General features: G+C 37.7%; 1 protein-coding gene across 7 annotated transcripts in view; it reads left to right on the forward strand.

The window, feature by feature from the left end:
* CTNND2 (catenin delta 2) overlaps nucleotides 1–21482 on the forward strand; it is a 625555-nt gene that overhangs the window by 496421 nt on the left and 107652 nt on the right. The window lies entirely within an intron of this gene.

Below are 21482 nucleotides of genomic sequence, written 5' to 3' on the forward strand. Positions count from 1 at the left end.
CAGGAAAATTTTTAGGTGAATAGTATTTATTGATGATACGGCATGTGTTCTGTGTTTCATCCAAAACAGAAATCCATTGGATAGAGGTAAATCAAAAAACATTATCTGATTATTTTCTTAGGAGGCAAATAAAATTGCAGTGTTTTTTTATGTGTAGCAAGCACCTTTTTCACCTTGTGTTTTTTTCATCAAATGAACTGTCTTCTCTTCAGAAGGGAAATACGGAAGGTTTAAGGGAAAAATAATAATAATTATTGATTTTTATATGTAATCGGTAGGCACTTAAATATAGAAGGTAATAATTTATTGTAAATATACTTGTATTGAACTTAAATATAGGTATGTATATGTGTATATCATCTACACTAGGTTATGTGGTTGGAGCTAGGTAATTACAGCTGAGTTTTACTGATTTGGAAATATTATGAAAAGAGTTTTGTGGTATATTTCTGTTGCATTACATTCAAACCCCTAAAAAAATACTGGTAGAATTACATTGGTTATTCCATAAGGACTTATACCATTTAGTACTTTTCACGCTTCCTATGTTTAGCCTCAGTTAAATAGCAGCCTCTGAAAAAATGCCTATTATAAATTTGGGCCTTTGCAGGTTACTCTTCTCTGAACATGCATATTCAGTGTTGGTTTCCTTACACCACAGATATCTTCCTGTTAACTTACTCCAGCTTCTTTTCCCATCCCTGACCCTGCAGACCTCAGTAGTTCCCACCTCTTAGTTGATGGATTCGTGTCACATTGGTCTTGAAATCTTTCTTTCTTTCTTTCTTTCTTTTTGTGAATATGTGCACGCCCATTTGCAAACTGATGTGAGCTTACTGTAGCCCACTCTGGGTCAGCCTGAGGACTTGTGGCCACATGAGAATGGTACGTTGTCTGATACAATACACACTGCTTTGCAGCAAGGCTTACTGCCAAGTGCTTGATAGTACTCTGTCATAGCAGAATGGCTTCTGATCAGCTCTTGCAAAATAAGCTCATATCTGCCTGCAAAAGATTGTGCATATTATACCTCTTGAATCCTTTCCAGATAGCTGCAATAATTCAACTGCTTGTCCTGAGCTGGTTTGTCTTCTTTCCTTGTAACCCTGGGCCCTTGAAGAAGACTTTTTAGTAACTTTCTGATCTCAAGCCCTTCTTATTTCCCTGGTGCATCTTTCTCTCCTCTATATCTAACTGCGGTATTTATTTGGCCTTTGTCCATCTTCAGATAACTTCATCCCACTTAGTCCATGTGGATGCTCTTTAGCAAAGCCAGAACATTTGGAAAGGGCTGAATTTACTTTTGCTTCATTAGCAGAAATTTTCTTGCTTATCTCCTCAGTCTCTACAGGAAACCTCTCCCTCTGAAGAAAATGTAAAATTTGAGACAGTACAAGGAACAAAAGTATTAGCTGACGTTTAAGGAGCTGAATGGTTGCTTTTGTGTGTTTGTTTTTTTGTTGTTGTTGTTTGTTTTTTGTTTTTGTATTCATATAAAATATTGGGGTTGAAGAAAACAGTGAATGACAGAAAGAAAAGATTAGAAAGCTGAGTTTTACTGCAGCTGATGAGAGCAATGCACCTCTGTGCTGCTAGTATGCTAACTAACATTCCTTAAATACCTGCCACCTCCAATAAGCTTGAAACAGTTTTCACACTTTCCCCTTATGACTAGATACAAGCTTCAGATTTCCATTTCAAGATCTCACATTTTGGGGAGATATTATGAAGCAAGAAGATAAAATGTACTGGCAAAGACACTGCAGTGCTTATCTGGTAAACTCCATTGCTATCTTCCATGGGATAACTATTTTTCAGACTCCTGTTTGGTTGTCCTCTACTGCTTTCTTTTTCTCCTTCTTTTTGAGCTGGTTTGCAAGGGAATGTTGATTCATAGCAGCTGCACCCAGATTTTCAGTGGTAGTGCTCAGTAGCATAGGAAAGCTATTTGACAAATGTTTCTAAATCAGTAATGTTGACAGATTTTAGAGACATCAGGCAGCATTACATAAGGTTTAATGCCACCAGATATGCTAGGAGGCTTTTTTTTTTTTTTTTTTCCAAATCTTCAGTGCCTTTGTTTTTCTGATGCATCCACTGTTAAAACTTTAAGGAGTATCTGAGAGGTGCTATAATATAATCCTTCCTACTTGGAGTGCCCATTGGCTATTATATAGGAATAGTAAGATCTTTTATATATGCATTATATGATTATTTTTATTTCTGCTATCTTCCTGTTTCTCAATTTCTTGATGAGATTTTTTTTATCTTTTTCAATTACATAGTTGCTTATTAACTATGAGTTTAGTACTCCTACCTTACTCTTGACAATTCATAAAGAAGTTCTTAATACATTTTTTAAAATGCTGAGTGGGACAACTACTGCAATTTCAGTAAAACAGCAACCCAGCTGAAATCTGTATGAAATCACATGAAAGATAGCAGCAAAATCAGATGTTCTATTCCTGTTGTATTCTTCTTTCTTGAAAGAGGTTATTTACAAACTACACGGTAGTGCACTTTCATGCTTTAAAAAGAAAATAATACATTATTGTGCTAGTTAGTTTCATATAAATTAAATATTTGAAATTGTTTAGATAATTCAGATTTTTAAATACTTTTTATTTCTGTCAATTATAAATTGGTTCTTAATATTCATAATTCAGAAACTTCTGGGCCTCAATGTGACATATTGGAGTAATCATCCAATTTACTTGCCGCTCCACTGAGGTATCAGGACATTACTTCAGTAAGCTCTGTGAATGTTTGGCTTTTTTCCTTTCGGGTTCAGCTGTGACTGATTTATTTGCACTTGTGAAATACTGTGTGTTTATTTTGTACCTTCTGGTTCATGTAGTCTTCCCAGGGAAAGTCTAGTGAAAGCTGAATTTTGAGTCCTATTCGTTTATAGGAGGGCTTATAGTGTCCCTACTCTGAAATTTAATGATCAACAGGAGGCATTTTGCACAATGTTCTTTTGACCTGATCTGTCAAGCTTACATATTACAAAACTATATCTCTGTGCAAAGACCATCCAAAAAAATTTCTGGCAATATCTTTTCAAAAGTCTTTTTCCTGATGTACAGTTTGGAATCTGGAGAGGCTGTGGGTTTTTTTCCATGAATTTGACATAAGTTTAAGGTAATAGAATGTCACCTGAGGACTTCAAAGAATTTAAGGAAGTATTGCTTTAATGTTCTAAATCTGTATTTTAAGATTCAAAATCATAAAATTCTGCCCTTTTCTTTCTTCCATGTACTATGTAATTTTTAATCATATGAAAATTAATATATTAAAATATAGATCTCCCTTTACAGTATTGGATTTGAAACTGTGTAGGAGAGAATAACTCAAGTACTTTTTCTTTGTAGAGCTCCATCCCTTTCACATTTTGCTGTTTCAGACTTTCATACTTGTCAGATCTTTCACAAAATACCAAGAATTATTTCTTTCAAATGGAAACAGACATAGCAAGCGCTTAGAATAGAAAAGCAAAGGGGCAAGGTGTTTTTAAAACATGGATTGAATGCAACAGACCCAGTAGTATTTTCTGGATAGGTCAATTTTTGGAAAGAACAAATTACCTTTTCACAACAATTTGTTTTAACTGTGAAACCTGAAAGCAAATGTTTCTAACTGCTCTGCAGATGAATGATCTGTTTCACAAACATTTGCAGCTAATGCATTTATCCCTCAGCCTTATTTCTTTTCCAGCTCTCTTCTAAGCATCTGAAGACTGTTAGTTCATATTCTTAGCAACTTCTGTAATCTCCTTTGAAAATGACATTCTGCTGTATACTGACAAAAGAAAATGTGTGAGCAGCATAAAATAGATAGTATTATTTGCCATATGTTTAGTTTCTAAAAAAAAGTATATATATGTGTGTGCAGAAACTTGCTTTGATGTACATATGAAACTTCTTAGGATACTAAACTGGTACATATATACGCATATGTATGTACATTTGTATAAATATGTAAGAGGACTGATTGATGAAGCTAAAACATGTTTCTGTCTTTACTGACAATTTCAAGTTCTGAGTATCTTCAATTGGGCATAAATGAAATGAACTTATTGTAGTAGGACCAGGACCTTTGTAGCTAATTTCTTTTTTTATTCTTCTCTCACGAACAGCAGGCAGAGTTTTTTCATCGTTATATGCTGTTATAAATAAAGAGATGTTGAACTTAGCAACCCATTTCTGCTTCTCCCTTGCATTGTCTAGAGCTCACTCTCAAACTTGCAGTCTTGGAATCAGATAATAGAAAGTCTGTCTTCCATTCAGAAGCTTGTTAAAATCTAGGGTTAGGTTATAATGGTCAAAACTCTTATTAACAGCCTGTCCAAGGGAGGGGCTTTTACCATAGGCAGTTCTGGAGAAGAGACATAGAAGAGTGGCAGTTACTCAGAAGCATACTGAGACAGCATTACACACTTTTAGAGAGGGATCTGTGCAAATCCACACTCTCAAATTCTCCTCCTTTAAGATTTTGAAGTCCTCTCTTGGCCTTGAGAAAAGTATAAGCACCTCTGTTCTTGTCTTTTTAATACAAAGCTAGCATAATTAACTTTCAAGCATCATCAGATCAGTAGTTTTTATGCTAATTAGCCACATTCTACTCATGTACTGTTGTGAAACGTGTATTTTACATAGTCTGCATGACTATATACCATGTGTTAAACCTCATTGGGCCACTGTTAGGGTGTTGAAAATAGTAAGAAGGTTCCCAAACTCTGCAGTTATATTGGTGCATCTGTTGTTCAGCAAACATATATTCTCTTGACATTTCTTCTTGACTTGGGAGTTTCTCCAGGACCTGGGCTTGGAAGTAACTGCAGACATAAACCTTGCCAAGAAGTCAAGGAAAAAATTAGCTTTGGAGTCTCTCATGTCTGGTTCAGTGCAATTCAATTCCTTTTCACTAAAACCAAAATTCTTATTAAACTTGCATAATTTATGCTCCTGGGTCCCAGGAATGCACTGTGATAACAAGCTGAAGAGGAATTGAGGCACTGATGTCAGCTTTCCAGTATTTTGAGAAGACCAAGAATGATTCTTGTGATATATTGTATGATTGGCTACTAGATAATTTCCAATTCAATAAATACTTGTAATATAAATGAAAGTACCTTGTTCACAACTTCTAAATCTCTTTCTTTCTAGGATAAAGCCAAATGTCATATTTATATCCTGAAATAGAAGTAAAAATAAACAACAAATTTAATTGCACAGCTTACTTTAAAATATAGTAAATCAGCATTCTGTAGTTCTAGTACACAGAGAACTTTGAATAACTTTAATATGCTTGATAATACTTCAGTGAATATCATACTGAAACATAGTTCACTGCAGGGAGAAGAAGCTGAACTTCTGTTTCCTGTCTTTGGAAGAAGTAGGAAGGAGTAAATTCTAAGCTGCATTTACTTTACAGCAAGTATTTTAATCAGTGAGTAGGCTCTCAAAAAAAAAAGTCTGTTTTTAGAGGTTTTGAGTATCTTAGACAATCACTGACTCATCAGCTCTTAAAATCATTTGCAGTTTTGATGATGTCGATATTTAACTATTTTGAGTGTCTAATTTCAGGCATCTCAATTCAAAACTTAGACACAGGCTGCTTTCATGGACATGAGATACGCAAAATATTTATTTTTAAAAAGCCTAAAACTTTTACTAACTCATGAATAAATATTCACTGCCATATTCCTGATCTTCCAAGCACAAACCAAAACTGGAAAAATCAGAGAAAATGAATAAAGAATCAATCAAATGTTTCACTTTTTCCAGAAGCAGAAAGACCCAGTCTAGAAAAAAGTCACAAGCCAATTGGAGAGATTACAATGACAGGATCACGCTTTCATGTAAAGTTTAGGAGGCAAATTTATGCAGGATATGAGAAGGATTGTGCCTTACAAAAAGCTGTGATGATTCAGAAATGTAGCTGAAATAAAAACCTAATGATAGAACTTGGGGTAGAGGGTGATTTTAGTTTTGAATAGCTCAGTGTCCTCTGATTACTGCTGTAGTATTTTTATTCAGAAGATAAGTGAGAATTACGAATAGAATGAAATGTGTAGCGGTGTCAGATCCTTAAGCACCCCACTTTTTCATAATGCTGCAATCACTCCCATTTTACATATCCATGAACAAATTTATAATGTTCATACAAGGTCGTACTGTATTAATTATAGCACTGGTAGTCAAATGGCACTGAAGTTCAATGCGTTTTCAGCATTTCTGACTAAAGTTTTGCTTTCTTGTTGCGTGTTTTACATAGCTCTGAAAATTCATTCTTTGCTCAAGTTTTATCAAAATATCAACCAGAAATTTTATTTTTAAATGGCTGTTAGGTGATACCTTTTGTATTCTGCTTTGATCTGAAAAGTAGCACATCATACTTTTTTTGAGTCTTTTTACTTTCTTATGCATAGAAAATATATAACAGCTTTAGGCAGGATGCCTTCTTCCTCCATCATTTTATCTGGTGAAACAAATGGGATTATTCTGACTAAATCTGCCTTCCAATGCAGGAAGAACTCCTAATGATTTTGGATTAAAGAACCAAAAAGTAATGATGAAACCCCATCTTCTAAGTGTTATTTAAGCAATACCTGAGTAAACAATAAAACTCATGTTACTCTCAATGGGACTTCATGTTTGGATACAAATTAAAAATATTGGTCCTCATTATAAAAGTTTGATAATTCAGGACCTAAACAAAGTTTAGTTCCTGTTCTTCAATTAAGATCTTTTATTTTCTTGAATATTTCTTTGTGTTAGTTCTAGGGAAAAAAAGGAAGTTATACCATTTACATGTTTCTTTGACAGCAGTATATTCTTCCTGTAATTTACTAATATACTGTTGATAAAAATTCTACATATACATTTCAAATTAATATATCTCACTACCTTTGCTTTCATCTCATGATACTCTGAAGTTCAGTGATGATAACAAAAATATCAGCTCCTGCTCCAATTGTTTATGGTTTCCCCAGCCTTCAATTAGGACCACAGTGAATAAATATCTCAAGTGTGTTTTGAATGACTGACTATTTTCTCAGCTTTTTGTGGTTTTTATTCACTCCAGGTTGAATGCCTGCTGTTCACTGATGCCTAATGTGAAAATTTCATCTGCTCACATTTGTGTGGTTTAGGTGGTGTTAATTTACATTCCATTCTGTCACAGTTTTACCCAGTGTGGATGTGAATGTTCTAGAGAAAGTGAAACTGTTTTGTGAAAGGATTTAGATTACATGGTGGTTTGGGTTTTTTTCCATTATGGAACAGTTTTCATTTGTGTAGGAGCGAGAGTTAAGCTTGGCAGTTAGGTTTTCAGGAACCCATAATAAAATATGATCTGAAACTTGGTGGCCTGCTGCCTGGATATGAACAGACTCCAAGTCCCACTGACTGTTATGAGCCTCCTCCATAGTAAGATGCAAAACTGAATGGCGCGGTGGTGCAGTCCTTTTTGCAAGGAATTTCCAAGGCAGTGTGGAATTGTGTTAGTGTAGAGCATGGCACAGTGTGGTCATTACATGGGAGGCTGAACAGTTGTGCCTCGTCTGTTTTGGCGCATTGGCCTGAAACTCTTTTCCTTAGAATGAATCACAATGCAGCAGGAGGCAGCAGGTGTCAGCTGGAGCCACCATCTACCTCTGCTGTTGCTTTGCTGACTATTGAGAAGTGTAGGCATTCCTTTTTGAATGGTTACTCTGTAAAACTGATTTAGTCTGTCTCTGCAGAAAATACGACTTGTCTCAGCATGACAGAAAAACTGATTGTGACAATTCTCTAGCACCACTTGAGGTCATGGTGACCGATGTTTCATTTACCCAAGGAAAATGAGAAACACAAGCATCCAGTGTTTGTATGCCCACTCAGTTCCACTACAAACACTTTAATATATTCCGTAACTCTAAAGAGGGTTGAGGGTTTTTAGCCCTAATTGCTTGATTTCTATATTAACTATCTTTTCTCCTCTTGAAACTGTTTGCAGTACAGGAGATGTGAAGAAAACATAAGGCTCTGCGTAGTGAAAGAGAGGCAGGGCATACCTGTTCAGCTTTCCCTCATTATCGTATGATAGACTGCTTCAAATCTGAAGAAAGTTCCCATAGGAGTGAGAAGATTATCTGATCTCTTTGGTTGGTCTGAGGGTTTTCAGTAGAGATATCTGTTTGAAGTGTGCTGATCTTTCTTCATCCTTCTGGATAAGTGAGCCAACATCAGAGTAAACATTTTATCGTGCTGGTTCAGAATGTATTGAACATGTGAACTGTCACACTTCAAGCACCAGAGTAATTAATGCCAGCAGCTCAAGTTGAGCCAGTGCTCAAGTCTGCTGCAAGAAGGCTTTGATAGCATTCCAAATTTCTGCAACTTGGTGAGCTACCGAGAGCTCATGAGAAATACTTCACAGTAATACCCTTAGTACTAAAGCTCTCAGACTTGCAGTCCCCACTAGCCAGACTTGTGAATTTCATTGCTGTTACGTGTTTTGGAAATGTTTTCTCACAAAACCTCCTGATGAAGTAAGTAAAAAGTAAATAAAAATACAGTTTTTGAGAGTGTGATGAAGTAGACTGTAGACTGCCAAGCGTGCTTAGCATACACTCATGATGTCTGAGCTCAAGACTGAAAAGCTGCATATCATTTCTGGAGGTCATTTTTTGTGAAACTGCCTGGTGTGCCTTAAGCTTGTATTCTTACTGTCACTACACATCTTCATGGAGAAGTTTTAGCATCTTAGTAAGATTTTTCACTGAGCCTGAGAGAGGACAATCCAATAAGAACATGTTGACAAAGACGAAGTCCATTACTTGAAATCAAATGGATTTCCCATTGGAGATAATTAGTGAAGGAGACAATTAATTTGAACTAAATTGAGACTTCAAGAAAGACTGAAATATAAAGCATGTGATGCCTGTTGCTAATTCAGTTTCATGAATTGTATCAATTTGGCTATGCTGAAGAGAAGCTCTTGTGCCTGTGGAGTAAAAGAGTTCATAAAGCAAGATGTAAAGTGGTGCTAATTTCAGCTATAGCTCTGTGATAAACACACAGCCTTGCAGACACTGCTTGCTTTTGAAAAAGTCTTAGTCCTAGGAGAGTGACAGAATGGGATAAAAGTTTTATCCTGTCTTCTGTCATGAAAGTTTGTGAGAAAATTCTGTCTAATATGACATACAAAGTGGAAGACTTCTCTCTAGAAAAAGAGCTAAACAAAGATATTAGAGATTTAGGAGTTTAAGGTTTTTTTCCAATTACATTCCCTAAGCTAGTTTAATTTTATACTTTCAAGTCATATGTTACTATTGAGAAAATTTTCTTTTGAAAGAACTCAAGCTTTCTTTTTTCTTAAGTAATAATGTCTCTGTAATTTAACTGCACCTCTATGTACTATATAAAAACATTCAGCATCTACTGGATAGTATTTTTAGCAAGAATTACACACTACCTACAGAGGGTTACTGTGACGAAGGAGTTCTGAAATATTCATCCTAGGGTAGCTTTTTCACTTTCACAGCTCATTTCTTTTTGTCAGGTACTCATTTATTATAGTTAGTTGGTTACAGCTTCAGCATTTTCATTTGAAGGACAGAAGCATTGTGAAATACTTCCTCCTCTTCCCCTGCTGTCAGTCATCTATCTTTATATCTGATCTACTATGCACAAAAGCACTATAATTGAAAAGCATTTCCAAAGACAGAGCCATGAAAGGGTACAGTGTGAATATTGGGCATGCACAAGTGTATGATCTTTTTCAGAATCCACTAACAAAGTAAAAATACATAATAAATTGGAAAATAAAATTATTTACATCAAAATATTCACTGAATTCCTTGGGTTTGTTTTATGTAATTAATTTCTATTGAACTTACTAGTCAGAGGGTCAATCAGTTTGATTAATTTTGATTGATAGTTACTGTCTTTGGTTGCCAGACCTTGTACTAAGAAGGAATGCCTTGTACTAAGTATAAATATGAGAAAATGTTCAGTGTTGCATGTATTTTTGGTAGTTACTCATATTATATATGCTCATAGCCTGTGTGCATTCCAGACTGCTTGAGTCAGTGGGTAGACCTAAGTCTGCCTGGCCCTGTACACAACTTGGGATCTCAGGAATATTGAAGTTTTGTAACCCTACAAAAATAAGAGAGATCTCGTGTATAGTTAACGAACTAAATATGAATTCAGAGATGGAGAAGGAGGGACATTCTTTTCATAGCTACTGTGATGAAGAAGGCACAGCAAAGACTAATGTTCTGTATTCAGCTTCATCAGGACCTTCATCAGGACCAGAAACTAATGTTTTTGAAGTTGTATGAATGCTTACTATGCACAAGACAATGATCAAATCTTGGGACAAGTTTAGGAAGGAAAACGTGGCTTTATTGAATTCACATTAAGAGTAGTGATGTAACTAAGGTATTATCTTCTATGCTAGACATCACCTAGCACAAAAACAGTGTTTGGCACAACACAGAATTGTAGGGGTTGGAAGGAACCTCTAGAGATCCTTGAGTCTAACCCTCTACAAAAGCAGTTACCCTACAGTAGGTCACACAGGTAGGAGTTCAGATGGGTTTTGAATATGTCCTCAGAAGGAGATTCCACAACCTCTCTGGGCAGCCTGTTCCTCTTCTCTGTTATATGCACCATAGAGAAGTTCTTCCACGTATTTGTGTGGAACTTCCTATGTTCCAGTTTTTGGCCATTGTTCTTTGTCCTGTCACTACTCAACACTAAGAGTCCGACCTTGTCCAGTGCCTCCCACGCTTTAGATATTTATAAACATTGATCAGATCTCCTCTGAGTCTTCTCCAGACTGAACAGTCCCAGGTCTATCAGCCTTTCCTAATATGGGAGATGCTCCAGGCCTTTTATCATCGTTGTGGCCCTTCTCTGGACTCTTTCTAGAAGATCTCTGTCTTTTTTGAACTGGAGGAGCCTAGAACTGGATACAGTATTCCAGATGTGGCCTCAGCAGGGAGAAATAAAAGGAGAGGATCACCTCCGTCAACCTGCTGGCCACACTCTTTTTAATGCATCCCAATATGGGATTGGCCTTCTTGGCCACAGTTGCAAATTGCTGGCTCATGGCAATCTGTTATGTACCAGGACACCCAAGTCCTTCTCTGCAGAGCTCTTCTCCAGCTCTTCTAAGCCCCTGTACTGATGCATGGGGTTATTTCTCCCTGGTTGCAGGACTCTACACTTGCTTTTGTTGAACCTCATCAGGTCCCTCTCTTTGTGACTCTCCAGGACGACAGGGAATGGCCTCAAGTTGCACCAGGCAACATTCACACTGGACATAAAAAATACTACTTCTCTGAAAGAGTGGTCAGGCGTTGGAATGGGCTACCCAAGGAGGTGGTGGAGTCACTGACCCTGGAGGTGTTAAGGAACATTTAGACATTGTGTTAAGGGACATGGTTTAGTGAGAACTATTGGTGATAGATAGGTAGTTGGACCGGATGGTCTTGTAGGTCTTTTCCACCTTGGTGATTCTGTGATTAGTAGGAGACTCACATTTTTCCTTGTTTTCTTTTTACTATTGACATACTTTAAAAAGCCTTTTTTGTTATCCTTTACCTTCTTTGCCAAATTAAATTCTAAGTGGGCTTTAGCCTTTTCCATTGCATCCCTACAGGCCCTTCCTATATTCTTCCCAAGTCGACAGGCCCTTTTTCCACATTTCATGCACTTTCTTCTTTTCTTTTATCTTATCCATGAATTCTTTCCTCATCTACACATTTCCTGCCACCTTTCCTTGATTTCTTACTCTTAGGGATGCGTTGATTTTGAACTTGGAAGAAGTGGTGTTTGAGAGTCAATCAATTCTCATGGGCTCCCTTTCCATCCAGCACTCTAGCCTATGGGCACTCTAGCCCACCAAATAGGTTCTTTAAGAGGTCAAAGTAAACTCTCCTGAAGTCCATGGTGCTTCTTATACACATGATCCTGAACTCCACCATCTCGTGTTTACTGCATCCTAAGCTGTTCCCAATTTTCATATCCCCAACTAGCCCTTTCTTGTTAGTAAGAGCAAGGTCCAGCAGCTCACCTCCTTGTTGGCCTCTCCACTGCCTGTGTTAGAAAGTTATCTTTAACGTATTGCAGGAACCTCCTGGCCATGCTGCAAATCCAACAAATATCAGAATAGTTGACGTCTGCCATAAGAACCAGTGCCCAGGATCATGAGACTGCTTCCAGCTGCTTGTAGAAGACCTCATCAACTTCCTCCTCCTGATCAGCTGGCCTGCAATTCAGCCCATGCTTAATTAGAGGAAAGGAAAATTCATGTGAAGGATACTTTTTTTCTAAGATATTTTATAAGATTTATAAGAACAACATGTAACTTTTTATTTGTTTCTAAAGGTTTGAGATATTTGCATGTTTCTATTATTTTGTTTAGGCTTTGCTTTTCACAGGATTGGTAATTTTATTTAGGGAAATAACTAATTCAATTAGGTTGTAGAAGAAGTGGATTAAAAGAGTTTTTAGTCGCTGAAAGAACCTCAGATTCCCTAGAATGGTGGGGGTTTTTGGATAGTGTTTTTTTCTGATTATAGTTTTAATTAAGAAAATTGAGATACCCGAGGGTAGGCAGGCAACATCTTCATCTGGGAGGACTTCAGGGAATTAATCAGTCTCCTTTGATGATGAAAGCAGTTCATGACTTGTATTAGGTTGGTTGCTTAACTAGGCACCCGAATTAAGTGCTGGCCGTATAGGGGTGTGCTACTCCTGTGTGTCACAGGTGATCTTTTCTAAATAATCAGTTTAGTTTACCATTTGCTCCTCCACATCTACAGATAATTTAAAGACCTTGACATTATTGTTAAATTGAATGAAAATAGAATCATAGTCGCAGAACAATATGGATTTTAAAGGTCCTTAAAAATCAACTAGTTCCAGTGCTCCTTGCCATAGGTAGTAGCATGTTCCACTAGATCAGGTTACTCAAAAACCCATCTAAATATATCATAATAACCCAAAAAGATGTGTTTGCATCTTTGTGTGCATTTGTATGTGTTAATATATACTATACTTCTTGATACCGTCCTTGGATTGAATAGCAGCAGTTGTTAGTATTTCTTTAAGAGAGTGGAAAGAGACCTAACTAACAGAAACTTTTTAATTCTGGAGTTGTTGCTCTGCCTATCCTGAAACACATGCAAAGCATTAACTGATTTATTATCCTCCATAATTCTCCATCATAGTTCTGTCTAGACTATATAATGCATGCTGTATTGCTTCTGTCACAGTTACAGTTTACTTGACCTTATTGCAGGCATACAGTATAATTACTAAATGGGTGGTAATTTATGTAAACAAATGTTAGTTTTTCATAGCAAGTGCTCTATCATTATGGTTTATTGCTATTGGATGGGTTATAGAGCTAGCCATTTTTCAAGGATTTGGGTAGATTGTTATTCTGGTTGATCTTTGTACTTGAAACTCCAAGGATTTAGTGCTTAAAAGGTAAAAGCATTGTAAACCTTGGAGGTGGTTGTTTTCTCTCCTCCAGACTTGTGAGAACTTTGCTTCAGCAAAATTAACGTATCAAAATATTTTCCAGTTAATACACAGAGAGTTTGGGAGATGTTTACTGCAAACCAGATCTTGTATTAGCAGATGTAGTAGGTAAAAACAAATATTTAAGAATATATTTAATACTTTGATAACTGTAGTGTTTCAGCCTTTCTTTATTCAAAAGCTTAGAAGTAGCTGCCACAAACTAAAAGTAATTAACTTCCATTTCTCCTTTAAAGCTAAGCTAACCAAAATCTCCTCCCATTCTTAATCAAGGGTAAAAGTGAAACTACAAACCAGTTTTCATCTTGGATTCCAAATTTTTTTTTCTTTATTTTTTTTTCTTTATTTTTAAGTAATAAGGAGATTTATTATGTGTACAATGACTTTTGGATAGTTGTAGTTAACCTTGGTGTAGGCATGCAGTGGTTTTTGGAATGTGACTCTTGGCAGGTATCTAAGCTTATTCATTTCTTTCCTGCTTAATCATTCATTTCACACTTATTCCTCTCTGTTGGAGGTCTGTCCATGTTCTGTTTATGTTGTGAAGCTCATATGTACAGTAAAATATACATGATTTTTCTGTATTATCAATAATAAATATTTGTTCATACTCAAAAGCTGCAGAAAGAAATAGAGCGGTTTCCAGCAGATGCTAGTTGATATTTCGCTTTGCTGTTTTAAGAGTTTGCATGTAGTGATGTTAGTGGCCTCAGCACAATTCCTGCTACTCTCTTACTAAAGTAGTGCTACTTTTGTCAGTCCTTGGTACACCAGCACGGATAAGAAATTACATTGGCAGCGCAACTGGAAGGTTAGCTTGCAGTATTGGATGAGTAGAGCTGCAGCAACTACTATGCATCAGCTTGTTCAGTTAGCAGTTTGGACTGTCGCATTTTCTAGAATCCTCCTGTTGGCCAGAGCTACACATTTAGATTGCAGTTCTCAACTGTGATAGCATACTTACCTTTTTAATTTTGGTTGTTAACCATATCTACATAATGCTTTGATCGTTCCTTCTGACAGCATCACCAATATGTGTACAGAAGTCACAAATTCAACAGGTTTTGAAAAACTACTTTCCTATTGCAGGCTATGTTTAACCAGAAGGTGTGATCTGTTCTGCTGGAGGGTTTTTCTTGTGTTTGATCTATAGGGGAAATTGTTATGGCCTTTGGTGCTATTAGGATGAAAATATTCCTCGGCCACATACGACGGATGTGTCTGGGACTAGGAATGCTGAATGGAAGCATATGTTGGGAGGCACTGTAAACTGGTTGCCTGGAATCAAGTAGGAGGGCACAGCTCCATCTGAGAATAGAAGATGGAGAAGAAGACTATGACTGGTAGTAACTTTGAAATCTGAATGAAGGATTGTCTGAGAGAGGAGAATGGACTAGGATGAGCATCCTGAGGAGCACACACTGGGACTCAAGTCTGTGATATCAAGAGAACTGGGGCAAATCTTAACTTGTGAGAAAAATAAGAATAACACAGGCTATAGAAATATGTCAAAGGAGATCAAGAGGCAGTGGGAAGAAGAGTCTGACAATGGATTGTAAGAATCTAGATGCTGCCATTGCTCACTATCAATAACCTTCTGATAGGCCACAGTCTGTGTTGGTCATTATGTGGCATTTTATCTGGGCCAAGCATGACTTTTCTGGGTATCAGTTCCTGTTATGAATGTCTGGCACCTCTGCAGACCATCTTTATAGCCACAAGGCAGAATGCTCTGTGGAGCTGCTTTATAGGAGAAAGGTGCTCACTGATCTAAAAAAACAAGACAAAGCCTCAGTGAGAGATGGGAAATAAGCCTCTCTGTTGTACAGGGAGACTGGCAATTCTGGCAGAAAGCGTCATAGCAAGCTGAAGTACTAAAAGAGAAAAAAGTGGAAACTATAATACCTGACAGAGTTTTGACACTCGAGGATGAAACAACGAGGATCAAAGCCTAGCTGGAGCAAAGTGGGGGCATAAAACTGTCACAACAGGGAATTTTACCATTATACGTATCCTGAAAGCAAACACAAAGAATAATGCACTGATGCATGGGGAGGACAAATTTGTGATGGGCAAAAGGGAGGAGACTGAAGAACTCAACACCCTTTTTGCCTCAGTCTTAACAGGTAAATTCTCCTAATAAGTTTTGTCTTGAGAAGTTGCCTAAGGAATAGGAGAGCAGAAAGCAGAGAGTTGCAGAATAGCTGTTTCGCAGTGAATACTGCCAAGATAGAACATGTATCCCATGTCCCCCTCAGAGGAAGTCAGTGTGGAATAAATACTACACATGAAACTCAAATACCATTTCAGTAAGCTTCCTTCAGCAGAAGAGTCTGTGCAACGCACGTGTGTTACTGATGTGTTCAGTGGCACAGATCAGTACCAGTGTATGTTCCTGCAACGCAGTGTATAGCTCTTCCCGCAGCCTAAGCAGCGATGCAGTTTTCTGCGTCTAAGAAGTCTGCTCGTGCAACCATGCTCAGAGGGACACTGAGGATGCAGGGAGAAGCTCTGGTTCCCAACAAAACCTGTATCATTGTCTGATCCTGATCACGGTGCGGGGAGAAAGAGAGGTTGAGCCTTGGCTGACGACCACCAGTTCTGGTGCCCTGTGTGTCAGAGGAGGATGTCGGCCCTCAGCTGTGTAGCATCCATAGAATAAAGAGGAAAATGAAGGATTGATCTGGCCATCCAGTGTGTGCATGCCTAACGGTATAAGAACAGGTGATTTTAAAAATGACATTGTTAGAGCTTTGGGTTTATGGGGGAGTTGCGATTCAGGGGACCTCAGATTTAGCCCATATACTTTACATTTACGGAGACTGGTAAAATTCACAGAATCACTGAATGTCCCGGGTTGGAAGGGTCCTCAAGGATCATGAATCTCCAACCCCCCGCCACATGCAGGGCCACCAACCTCCCCATTTCATACTGGACCAGGCTGCCCAGGTCCTCATCCAACCTGGCCTTGAGCACCTCCAGGGACGGGGCATCCATAACCTCTTTGGGCAGCCTGTTCCAGTACCTCACCACTCTCTCTGTAAAGAAATTCCCCCTGACATCCAACCTAAATCTTCCCTCTCTCAACTTAAAACCATTTCCCCTTGTCCTGCAGTTATCTACCCTTTCAAAGAGTTGATTCTCCTCCTGTTTGTAGGCTCCCATTAGGTACTGAAAGGCTGCAATGAGGTCACTCCTCAGCTTGCTTTTCTCCAGGCTTCGTAGGGGAGGTGCTCCAGCCCCCTGATCATCTTTGTGGCTCTCCTCAATTCAAGCTAGTCCAGTGAAATATGCAGGTCCTAAGGCACTCAGAATACTAGACCTTTAAACCAAAAGCAGTTCTCCATCTGTAAACAGAATCCTCAAGACCAAAATAACACATATGAGAGGGTCAGCTGCCTACTAAGCTGTGTCAGGGAGCAGCAGGAGCAGGGAGACTATGAGCTGAGGGAGCAGCATCCTCACAACAGGCACCCTGAACCATGCGGCAGCATCATGAGGAAGCAAATCAGCTCCAAAGTTGAAGTAGGAGATCCAAAAGAGAATTTAGAATCGGGGCTGGTTCCCACTGAGTGGTGAGGTGGCATCCTTATCTTTGGCCATGGTCACAGGTGTGTGAGTGTGCATAAAAGATGAGGTAAATTAAATAATATACAAATGGTTTGATTGTACTCTGTACTTGGCACTGGTGAGACTGCACCTCGAGTACTGCATTCAGTTTTAGGCCCCACACTACAAGAAAGACATCGAGGCCCTGTTATGTGTCCAGAGTAGGACAACAAATGTAGAATACTGATTATAACTAATAATTCCACCTTTTTGGGTGCCTGTTCTTGCTTCACCAGCAGACAGGTAGTTTATAGTTTGCGATCAGACAGGTCTGTGTACCTCCTGGTCTGGACACAGAGATAATTCAAGCACGGGGAACCGGAACATTGTGATGCTTGATACATGCAGCTATTGACTTGATGTATCACAACCACCTGCTCAGGAAGGAAAACAAAAGAGGAAAAAAAGAAAAAAAATCCACCAGTATCTTGAATTACTATGTTTATTCCAGAAAGCTTTGGCAACGTAAATCAGATAAGCGCTGAGCTTGATAAAGTTGCATTAAATAAGTTGTTCTCTCTTGTACCCAATGTAGGAAATTCTACTGTAATTCTGGGAATTGCGTTTGCTCTATACTGGAGGAAACTGTGTTGTTGGGTAACTGACAATTAAACGAGAATGTTAAAATAATAATTACAAAATTAGAGTGAGTGTTTATTCATAAAAGAACAGTCACCTCTATGAACTGTAATTAACATTTTGCTAATTTGGTCTCTGACTGGCACAGAAAGCATACAAGTGATTAAACTCTTCCCAAACATAACACAGCCACAATCATAGCATTGTAGCAGAGGTGAGATTTGTGCATGGGTTGTGTTGTAAAAGCAAGGCACACAGGAGCAAGTCCAATGGTGCCAAGTGTCTGTCACTCAGTGTATCTATCTGTCAACTAAAGAATAACTACAGCTACAGAAATCCCTTATAGTAGGAATCATTACAGAGAGATTTAGGCTGAACATTGCCACAGTAATTTTTTATTAGAAAACAGCTGTCAACTTCGTCTGCTGGTTCAGTTTGCGTAATCATTCCCCCTCCTCCACACCTCCAATTGTTTTTCTTGTTTAATCATCAGATTTTAGAAGATAAGCGCACTGTGCTCCTTGGCCCAAAGAGTGCACAGTAATGCCCCTGTGTGAGGTGACAGTTGATGGAAATATGAGACACATAAGTGATCACAAGGAAAAGAACATGATTCTGCAGAAGCCTTTTCCTCTGTAAGACTGCACAGAGCTCTGGCAAAGTCCATTGTTTTGTTCTTCTTTTAATTTTTTCATCCTTTCCTTTGACTGCATGCAGGCGTTCTGGTTCAGTTTTTACATAGGAAGAATCAGGACACAGTAGACATGGTAACATGCTAAGTGAATATGCGCTACATGAATACATTTGCAGAAGGGAGAATAGAATATATGAAGGCAAGAATAATACATTTCATGCCAAAACAAAGAGTTTCTTGCGTGAGCATCTTGAGACATTGATGGCAAGTTTGAAGTTGCTGTTCAGTTTAAAAGAGAGTGGTGAATTGATACCAAGGGTGTATGATAAAATGAAAAGGGAAAAATTAAATCTCTGCTGTCAACCCCCTCCCAAGTGATTTCTGCCATACAACAGTTGGGCACGAAGTTGGACACAAGAAATAGCAGTGTAGAATTTTGTAACAGGTTCATTTTGGCGGTAAAGCTGAGTTGTCAGACATCATCCCTAGGGTATAAGCCAAAAGAATAGAGAGCAGTGACAACACTGCTAGTAGTAAAGAATGTTTGTACGTTGTTTTATATGGCATGGGCTAGATGGGGTAAGTAGGGTTGTGGTAGAGTGATTCCCTTCTTTTTTTACAGGTTATTTCGAGCAGCAGTGATGCACAATGACTCATTAGGCTGAAGGGCACGCTAGAGGGTCAGTTCTTTCATCATCTCTCAGTATGCACATAAAGCCGTTTGGAGATATGATGAAGTGACATAATCTGAGGTAGGATACACACTCTGGCAATTTCAGGTTAACTGTCATCAAAATAGGACATGAACATACATATTTATTTCTTATGCTGAAGGCGTAATTTAGCCCAAGTATAAGAATTATGGTTTACTGTGCATCACATTTTATTTTTTTACAATTAGGCAATTTATTTTAATGACTTCTTTTACAGATATTTAGGATAAAAAAATCATAACACTGTGAGATGTTATTAGCAGAAAACAGCATAGATACCAGATAGATGTTTCTAATGGAGTTAAAATACAAGAATAAAATTGAGGGGAGAGATTGCTCTGGAAATAATAAAATGCAATTTCACATGAGAAGTGTCATAAAAATGAGTTATATGACTAGAAAAAAATAATATGAGCAAGCAATAAACACATTTTAAGGTGCCTGAGTATTACGAAGGAAATACTGGTAATACAGAGCGAGTGGATAATGAGAGTGAGATAAAAGGTAGAATTAATGACTAGTAACTAGTCTTGACTTATATAAAATTATAAGAATGTGTGATTTGATAGGGCAGAAAGATCCCTCTCAGGTTTGGGAAAATACTCAATCAATTCAATGAGGGCATCACACACAGATGGAAAATATTTAACTTCTACTTTTCTATGCTGTGCTGTAACCTAATTTGTTTCATTCCAATATTCTAATATTCTAAAGAGTGTTCTGCTTGGTGACTTCTTCTTATCTTCTGTATTATATTTTCTAAGTAGCTGATCAGGAAGAGATGAACCTAATAATCTGATTAACAGACTGGTGTTGTAATTAATTGCACTTATCTGATTAGTCAACAACCAAAGCTGATTTACCATCCTTTCTTCTCAAGGCTCTGCACTGATAATGTTCTTTCAAGACTGTAAGGAAGATACAGGGAGGCACTTGAAACTCAGATGTAACAGAGAGATTGCTTTATAGGTTAGGGTGAGTCATCGTACTTAAGCAATCATGATCCTATTTATTTGTTTCTCTAGGCTGATAGGATTGCTTATGGCAAGTCATGTTTTTTTTTGTGAACTTAATCTTCATTCATAGGATTTTCAAATGAGTAACTCCATTTAATACAACTATTCACATTGTTTACGATCTGATCTTGGTTTTTACCTTTTTCACTTGATTCTAAAGCCAAAGCAAAATAGCAGTATCACTTTCCAATATTTTGATTTATAAGAAATGTATTAATAATGCTTTTAAATGTTTCAAATTCAAAGACTCATGCACACAGACGTACTGATCTTAGGACCCTGTGGTGGTTTGCCAGAGGAATATATAATATGTTGTAATACCTGATCCAAAACTGGTCGTTTTGATTTAGTGATAACAGTATTAATTTAAAAGTGAGCATAGCATATTGAAAAGTGAGCATTGGAACATAAAGAATAGTATCATATATCAAAATAGGACCTGGAATGCAAATTTATGTTTATATTTGCACTGTACTAAGTCACATAGGAACTGCAATATCGCCCGGATAGAATGCTAGTCTGACAGAAAGAGAAGTCATCTCATGATATCCTGGCCCTAAGATTTTGATTAGCCTGCCCTCGAACATTTACTGTTCTGCATTGATGTATGTGTAATTAGCAAGCTGTACTTCTCTTTCTTTCTTCTTTAAGATGCAGTTTTCACATTTGCATAGACTCTCAATCATATCTGTAGATCATTGCAGTTTCATCTTTTTACTATCTTGTCTTTTAGAAGGAATTTGATAGTTGTAGCACAGGGCTCTTAACTGTGCAAGCTGAATTTGCGCGACTGAAATATTTGGAGGTCCTTGAAATATTTGGCCAGTGGGTCTATGTGGCATAAGGACGTTTTTGCACTTGGCAGGCTATTCACTGGATGCTCAGATTGCCTATTTTGTCTGGGAGGCTGACTGACTCTTCAGTGTTTCATTTGTACATGTGAGCAAAAAAGGAAACCTAAGTAATATCAGCAAGACAGAGATCTATAATTTAGTAGTTTAAACAGTATGGGTTCTTTTATTGCACACAATTAAGAGAGGATCTATGGGTAACAGTTGAAGTTCACTGGAATCCAAGACACACAAGTGATTGAGAGAATATAAATACATATGGTAGTCTTCAAATCACTTTCAATTTTTTGCTTCTATGGGTGATACAACTTTGTTCTTTCAGAAGAGACCTCTTAAATTGCATACTGAGATCATATTCTAAGTGTTTGATGCAAATGGATCAAGTAATGACTCCAGATAGTACAAACTCTCAGCACTTCATGGGTTCCTAATTTCTTGACAGAGGGAAGAAAAGATGAACAAACTAGTACTTTAAGAAATATGTTTAATAAATAAACTCCCAAGAAATCCCAACTTCCAACAACCTCAAATCTTTT

This window comes from Meleagris gallopavo, chromosome 3 (assembly GCF_905368555.1).
Source record: "Meleagris gallopavo chromosome 3, MGAL_WU_HG_1.1, whole genome shotgun sequence".
Taxonomy (NCBI): Eukaryota; Metazoa; Chordata; class Aves; order Galliformes; family Phasianidae; genus Meleagris; species Meleagris gallopavo.